The sequence below is a fragment of the Vicia villosa genome, unplaced genomic scaffold, assembly GCF_029867415.1.
Source record: "Vicia villosa cultivar HV-30 ecotype Madison, WI unplaced genomic scaffold, Vvil1.0 ctg.004827F_1_1, whole genome shotgun sequence".
Classification (NCBI taxonomy): domain Eukaryota; kingdom Viridiplantae; phylum Streptophyta; class Magnoliopsida; order Fabales; family Fabaceae; genus Vicia; species Vicia villosa.
This window is the reverse complement of record NW_026706520.1, coordinates 1-8,935: the sequence shown is the minus strand read 5'-3', so window position 1 is coordinate 8,935 and position 8,935 is coordinate 1.

Here is an 8,935-nt window from a genome sequence, read left to right as displayed (position 1 = left end):
TTCATTTTCTTTATTTTCTGTTTTGTAAGCCCGAATGAGGCAAAGAAAAAAAAAAGAAAAAAAAAGAAATAAATTGTTTGACTAATAAATGTTTGTTTCTCTTTTTTAACAAATCTAAATTCCAAGATCCTTGAAAACATTGCATATGCATTTCATTCATAAACATTGCATAACAGGTTCACATGATGGGTTTCTCATCTCCTCGCTGTTTATTTCAGTTAGAAGAGATGGAATCCGAAACAAGCATTAAGAATCTCAAAGCACAGAACGCCCAAGTTCAGGTAGCAATTATGGAATTAGCAAAGGGGCAACAAGAACTGAAAGCCCTGATAACCAAGAAGAAAAAGAAGCCTAAAGGATCTGTAGGCTTGAGTCACCTGAAAAGGAAGATCAAAATCCCAGTCAAAAAGTCCAAAAAGCCACCGATCCCTGAAATACTCGGTGATGGTGAACAGGGAGACAATCACAGCAACCAGGGTTCTGCCAAACCCTCTCTCTCTTCTAATGAAGAAGATTATCATTCTGGAGACGAATAGGATGATGACAAATACCAGCAGTTGGAAGAACGCATGAAAGCTATGGAGATACAAAAAATACCTGGTTTAGATTTCGATGATCTGGGACTCATTTCAGATATTGTTATCCCTCCAAAGTTCAAAGTTCCTGTCTTTGCAAAGTATGATGGAGTTTCTTGCCCAAAACTACATCTGAGGTCCTATGTAAGGAAGATACTACCTCATACAGCAGATAACAAATTGTGGATTCACTTCTTCCAAGAAAGTTTGTCGGGTACACAACTCGAGTGGTACTACCAACTGGAAAGTACAAAAGTCCATACCTGGGAGGATTTAGCTGCTGCTTTTTACAAACAGTATCAATACAATGCTGACCTTGCACCAACCCGTACTCAACTAAGGGGCATGTCTATGGCACCAAAAGAAAGTTTCAAAGGCTATGCACAAAAGTGGAGAGATCTGGCTGGAAGGGTTCAACCACCCTTATCTGATCGCGAGCTGGTCGACATGTTCATGGGCACTTTAACTGGCACTTTCTATAGTCATTTGCTGGGAAGCTCATCATCAGGTTTCACTGACCGGATATTGACTGGAGAACGTGTCGAAAGCGGCATTCAAAGTGGAAAAATTCAAATAGGCTCTTCCTCTGGTACTACAAAGAGGCCCATCAGTGGGAGGAATGAGGTCAATACAATGCATAGTCAGAAAGGTCGCAAAAATGAGCATCACCAATCTGTAGGGGCAGTGCTGATCTCCGCATCTGCACCTCAAAAAGATCAACCGCCAAAATATACGCGTCGATCAGATGCACCAAGAAGAAATTTCACCAGAATCAATATGCCAATCACTCAAGCATTGCAGCACTTGTTAAAAGCAGATCTGATCACATTAAAAGACCCTCCAAAGAATGTCAACACTTCCTCTCCGAGTTATCGCCCCGATGCAACATGTGCGTATCACTCTAACTGTCTAGGACATGACGCAAATCACTGTTGGGCCCTGAAAAATAAAATACAAGACATGATAGATGCTGGGGAAATTGAGTTCGATCCTCCAGAGACTCCAAATGTCATCACTGCACCTATGCCAAAACACGACAAGACCATCAATGCTATCATAGACACTGTTTACATCTATGATGTGAGAGTGTGGACCGTCCTTTCGGGCCATACCCCTCCCGTGGGTGGGATACGTGAACTGACTCTTTTTTGTCGATCGGACGCTTTCGCGTCGCTTTTGAAAAAAAGTTTACAGAGTCGCCACCGACCTTTTATTTTATCCAATGAAGGAAAGGTTTATAAAAGAAACAGAAAAAAGACCTTTGAGAGATTCTGGGTAAGGGGGTAGGTTATACAAAGGGAAGGTGTTAGCACCCTTTGTATCCATGGTTATCCATGGGCTCTTTAGTTTGCTTAGCTCATTTGCTTTACTTTTCAATTGATTCGGAATGCTTTACCTGTGTTTTTGAAATACCTTTGCAAATAGAATTTGTAATGATCCTTGTGCGGATATATACAAATGCTTGTTTATCTTTCGAAAGATGTTTTGAAAAGATCGTTAATTCTGTAATGATCCGTGTTTGGATGTATACAAAATATTGTCTTTTGGAAAATTCGTTTTAAAAAAACAACAGTGTATGAGAATTTTGTTTGTTTTGATTTTGAGCAAGCAAACTAGGAGGTCTACCCTGAGTTAGGAGGTCTTTATCCTTGTTCCCTTTAAAAATCTATCCATTCGTCGGATATAAACAAAAGGTTCGATTTTGTACTCGAAATAGTAGAAATGTAACCTTGATTTTGAAAAGAGTGAAAAGGGGTTACCCTAGGAGGTGCAAATGTGATTGTGATTGAATTCAGGTATTTATCTTTGAAGTTAGTGATCTGACGGTTCAGTTTTATCTTTGACATACACGCAGTTTATATGGGTGCTGGAAATTAAAATGCGGAAATGTAAAGTGCAGAAAGTAAATCTACGCTATTACATCGATTGTGCGGGAAATGTAAACTAGCCTATTTACATGAATTTGACATCCTATACATTTATCTAGGAATTTAAATTGTAATAAATAAAAGGCATGTTTTTGTATTTTTGTGATTTATTTTAAATATAATTAATGCATTATTAATTAATTTAAAAGAAAGAAAAGATGGAAATATGATTAAACCTAGCAAATAAGCTTAAAAATATGTACCAAATGTTTGTTAATTGATTTTAGAACAAAACTAATTTTTTTGGAATTTTTGAAATTTGTTTTTGGGTTTTTTTAAGTTAATTAAGACATAATTATATAAATAATTACACAAATAATTAAAGCTTAAAGAGAAAATTATCCTAAATATGTACAAAATTAGTTTATGATATATAAACAATATTTAACACAAAGAACAATTTTTTTTATGATTTTTTTGATTGGTTAGAATAATTAAAAAGTAAATATATAAATATAAACTAATTAATTATGTAAAATATTGGAATTATGAAGAAAAATAAAATATTTTTATTTCAGAAAATAATATATATTTTTAGAAGTCTAAAATATTTTTTGTGGGATTTTTTGGATTTTTTAAGTATTTTTAATTAATTTTGCAAAGAAAATAAAATAAAAATAGAAAATGAAAAAAAGATACTGATCCTGTGTGGTGAGGAGCTGAGGCTCCACGGTGTGCATGCATGTCAGATGCGTTGGATTGGAATATTGAATGAGATCAAGGGCTCAGATTGCAAGACACATGATGTAATGATGGGATTGCATGTATTGAATTGGTGGGGAGACCAAAGTCAGACTGGCCCCACCTCTTTCTTGCGTGGACAACGACCGGTTGACTGACGAACCACGCTGGGACGCGTGGTCGTCTTCAACCTCCAGACCTCACGTTTTTATATACAAATAGCGGGGGTTTTAAACCTCCCCTATTTTTACGATAAAATGCAACTTTTGAATAGCTTCATCAACCTGCAAAGATAAGCATTAGTAGCAAAAGAAGGCAACCCAGATCCACTAAACATGATGTCCTGAGTTCATTGGTGGTGTCAGTTTCTTTGTTTGAGGCCTGTAGCCATGGGTTCGAAGAGTTTAAAGTATGAACACTCATATGCACTTGTTAATGGCATGAGGTGATTCTCACGTGGTAACTCTCATGTTAAAGCCCAGATCACTCCTATAGGACCTTATGAACATATTAGGATGGTTAGTTTACATGGAAATTGATTGCATATAAGAAAACGAAAGTCAAGTGCATATGTACATGAAGAACACTATGCTCACTATACGACTCTCATGGGACTATGTTAGGAGTTCAATCTTACTCTATATGATTTGAGAAGATGATTGGAAAGCTTTGTTTGTATTAATATTGCTTGGAATATAGAATTTGAAAATTACAAAGTGTATGTATTTTTTGGAGAATTTTATGATAATGATAGCTATGCTCTTGCCCTCAATTCGTGTCTCTCTTGTTGCTGAAGTAGAATAGCTTATTTATAAGCCAAAGGCTGCTTGGAAGTGAAGCAAGAAGCTTTGATTGCTCTTGTTGAAAATTTGATTTTTAAAATATTAAAAATCTTTGAATTGTTGACCAAGTCTTCTTCTATTCAATGCACTTGTCTTGGGCATCAATTTTCTGCAGAAAAATGAAGACTTTGGAGGTGTGTCATACTTGGAGATCAAGCCATCAATTATCCATGCAATTTCCTTTAATTTTAATCTTAAAATAAGATAAAATTATGTCAAAAATGGATAATATAGATGTGGGCTTTGTCTTGGTCGTGGGAGGCCCATAGTAACATGGCAAAGATGTTTGGACCATAAAAACTTGGCATCTTTTGGAAAAAAAACATTTTTGAGCAATGTTGATTTCATGCATTTTCCCAAAATTTAGCCAACTTCAACAAGGTGTAAATCCTTCAATTTTTGTCATATGAAGGAGATCTTGCACTTTTTGGAAACCTCAAAGAGTCCTCTAACCAATGTCTTTGGTCTCATATCAAAATGATTTTTGGTTCTCCTTGTGTGTCCATTTGAAAAAAGTGTCTTTTTGTTGACTTTGAAAATGACCTGTAATGTCTTTGGCCATATTTTTCAAATGGTGAATGCTATGACCATGGGATCAATTGCATTTGAAAGATAATTGAATTTCCTTCAAAATGAGCTTTGGTTGACATTTTTTGGATGAAGGATGAGAGAGTTATGATCAGTCAAAGTTGAGTTGACTTTTCAGGCAAAAACCCTAATTTTGAATCTTAGGGTTTTGTTGATTTTTGATCTTTCCTTGATGAATTGTGATCATCCAATGATCAAATGTTGAATCCTTTGACAAAATATGGACTTTGGCAAAAAATTTCATTTTTGACTGTCAGTTGACTTTTTTGGTCAAACGGGTCGTCTGTTGACTGTTTGAGCTGCTGACGGTGCGTCTGAGTGAATTGAAGTTTGAAAATTTGTATGATGGTACTTTGAGATGTATAGATGTATATGAAATCCATTTGAGCTCTCAAAACTTGTTGCTCCTGTTAAAACAAGAAAAACCCTGATTAGGGACTGTCTGTATAGGAGGCAGTTAAGCGTACCTGATTTTTGTGCAGTGCTGAGTTTCTGCTAATCGCGTGATATTCAGAAGACTTCTAACACAAAAATCTTGGAAATTTGAATTGTGAATGATTGATTTGATTGATTGTACAAAACACTGTGAATTGTACTGTCTGCAGTTTGTCTGTCAACTGACTGTTCGTGTACTGAAGCAGCAGTTAAAGTGAAAAATCAACCGTCAAAGTTAATTTTCTTTTTTTTTTTTTGTTGTTATTTTTATTTTTGTTTGGTGTGAAGCATGAAAATTTATTTACATGACTTGTTAGAAAACAGAAACATAATAAATAACTGATATTTACGGTATGCGGGCAAAATTACCGATAATAACCTGAAAATTATTTAATGCACAGAAATAGAAATATTTGACTGGCAGAAAATACACAAAATATTATCTTAGTAATTAAGCAATATTATGACAACTAGTACAACATTTAATACTGACAGTATAAATATTACATACTATATTGAACAGTACGACGAATAAACGGTACATTTAAGAAATAAGAAATACGGCAAATTTTAAGAATGACGATTGATGACCCATGCTATGAACAATAACATGTAGATGATTGGGAGCATAGCCATTGCAGGTCCACATTCCTCAAGACTATGTAGGCAGAAGAAAGTCATGATCACCGTAGCAATGGTGATGACTGTAAGAAACAGTGTCTCTATCCATTTTGCCATTCTTGTTAGGGAAGAAGAAATGATGGATTATGAGGTAGGAATTTGAAAGATGATTTAGAATTTGATGTGAGATTTGTGAAAAGAATGAGAGGTATTTATAGAATGGAAAGATGATAGAGACGTTGGGGAATGATGTGATTCCGTACAAATGGAAATTTTGAGTGGAAGTGAGATTTGAAAGAAAGTGTATGATATTGTTGGGAAAAGAGAGATGTGTAGAATAAAGTTGAGATTTGAATTGGAAAGAAGAGATTTGAAAAGATTTTGAAAATAATGGAATATAGTACAAAAGTTAGTGGGAAACCAAAAACAATTGTTACCAGTACAGTGTGAGTTTCCTGCTTTTGCGCCTGCAAAAAAGATTTAACCCTGCATGAACTGTGTTAGTACTATTTATCTGTAAAATAAATAAATAGTATTTGTGAAGTAAAGAACAGTATTTGGCGTTTGCGTAAGAATAAATTCCACTGTTAGCCAAGTTACTGTGTAAGAGAAATTCTGAAATTTAAGTACTTCATATGCTAGGATATTTGAAATAAAAATCCATGATTATATGAAACTCTTAATTTTCAGATTGGAGTTTTCTTGAAAAAAGATGTGGGCAAATTTTGGGGTATAACAGTTGCCCCTATTCAATCTTCTTAAACCTGAAGAGATTGTCTGAAATCTGAAGGTAGAAGATGATTGAATAAATAGATGCCCTGAAAATTTGCACTTACCTTGATCAGCAGAGATGTTGGAAGTTGCATTTGAATGTCGTCTGTGAAATGTTGTTGGCAGATTGAAACATTACCTGAGATGGGCTTTCGGATGCCACCTGGACAATGTGTTGATGGTTTGTTCATCAGAATGAATCTGTTGATTATATCTTGATGAAGGATTTGAAAGTTGATCATTGTGGAACCGTTTGAGGTATCACTTTAGATCTGCAATGTTAGATCGTTCTGGAACCGTCTGAGGTTTCGCCTTAGATCTGAAATGCTAGATCGTTCTGGAACCGTCGGAGGTATCGCCTTAGATCTGAAATGCTAGATCGTTCTGGAACCGTCGGAGGTATCGTCTTAGATCTGCAATGCTAGATCGTTCTGGAACCGTCTGAGGTATCGCCTTAGATCTGAAATGCTAGATCGTTCTGGAACCGTCTGAGGTTTCGCCTTAGATCTGAAATGCTAGATCGTTCTGGAACCGTCGGAGGTATCGCCTTAGACTAGCAATGTTAGATGATAAATGAGTTGAGAATGAGAGTTCTTCAGAGTGAATCTTTGGTTTGATTGTATCTGAAAGGACTGCTTGTCTGAATAAGATTCAGGATGAACACTGCATGTGAGTGAGAACATCTTTGCTGAAGACATCTGTCTACCTGAAAAATCAAGTTAATAATATGCGATGTCTATGATGCATGTATGATATGAGATCCTCGAGCTAGAGGAGAAATATGCAAGTTATGTTGTGTATGAATATGCGTATGATGCATGATTGTGAATGTGAATATGAGTGTGAATGTGATGCATGGTTTATGCAGCTTAGAGCGTGTCAAGCTCCTGATTGGGAAAATAAATCCCAGCTCAATCGTCAAGAAATGAAGGCATTGTGATTGGGAAAATAAATCCCTGCTAGCCATTTGGAAGTGAAGGCATCGTGGTTGTTGATGATCTTCTGTCTCGCTTGAGTACCCTGGGTTGGGGAAATTCTTTGAGAACCAGGATGTTCTATTGAAGGATCTTTGATTACTGCTCGGGGATGAACAGTAGTTTTGAGAGTTCGGACTGTGACGCCCTTTGGAGTGGGAATGAGGAAGATGCATAATCCTCCGATGCACTATCTGACCAAGTTTGGGTGCGGAGATCACACCTTCTGAAGACAGTAATCTGGAACAACCCTGCTGGGGAATAAGACTTCTTTCGAAAGAAAAATCTTTTTGAGGGATTTGTTGAGGAATGTGTCTCCATTGGGGAAACTTCCTTCTGATGCTGGTTTAGGATAATGTCCAAATAATTGGGACATGTCCGGAATGCTATTCCTGTTTTTCCTGGTAAACATCAATCATATTCAAATGCATATGTTCATTCAAAATATCATTGGGATGCTTGCGTATTCAAAACAGAAAAAATGAAAATGTTAGTTATAAGCTGCATTGATTTTTGAAAAGGTGCCGTGATAGGCGGATTAGTATAGGGAGACAACAATCCTAGAAGTAGGAAATTGTCAGAAAGTTTTGAAAAGTATTTATGAAAAGAAATAGCTATGTGAGAACGATCCAGTCAAGTTTCAATTCTGCTATTGCCAATCTGTCTTCGAGCATCTCATCCCTCACTTGTTGGAAGAAAGTGATTGGACTGATTGGTGTCTTTGAGGTGTTGAACCTTGTCGGTGAGTAGGCAGCTGAGCGGGACATAGTTGTATGCTTTATTCCCTAATTTTTGCCTAGGCTGCCCTTTCAGGTTTTCAGCCTACCGGGATTGTATTTGTTTTGTCTCTAATTTTTGCCTGGATCGCCCTTTCGGGTTTTCAATCCACCGAGACGCTCATTTTTGCCTAAGTTGCCCTTTCAGGTTTTCAACTTAGCGAGCTGTATTTTTTTTTTTAAGCAAAGTACTTTTTGACTATGTCCGCATTCACAGGGTGTGGGAAATCCTCGCCATCCATGGTGGTAAGCAACATGGCACCGCCGGAGAATATTTTCTTGATTATGAATGGTCCCTCGTAGGTGGGGGTCCATTTGCCTCTGGGATCACCTTGTGGTAAGATGATGCGTTTGATAACCAAGCCACCAGTTTGGTATGCTTGACTTTTGACTTTCTTGTTGAATGCTTTGATCATGCGCTTTTGGTATAGCTGGCCATGACAGATAGCTGCAAGTCTTTTCTCATCGATCAAGTGTATTTGGTCGAATCGAGTTTGAATCCAATCGTCTTCGTCTAGATCGGCTTCTTTCATGATCCTTAAGGAAGGAATCTGGATTTCGATTGGGAGAACTGCTTCCATACCGTAGACTAACGAGAATGGAGTTGCCCCTGTTGAAGTACGCGCAGATGTGCGATAACCATGAAGAGCAAAAGGTAACATCTCATGCCAGTCTTTGTAGGTTACTGTCATCTTTTGTATGATTTTCTTGATGTTTTTGTTGGCGGCTTCGACAGCGCCGTTC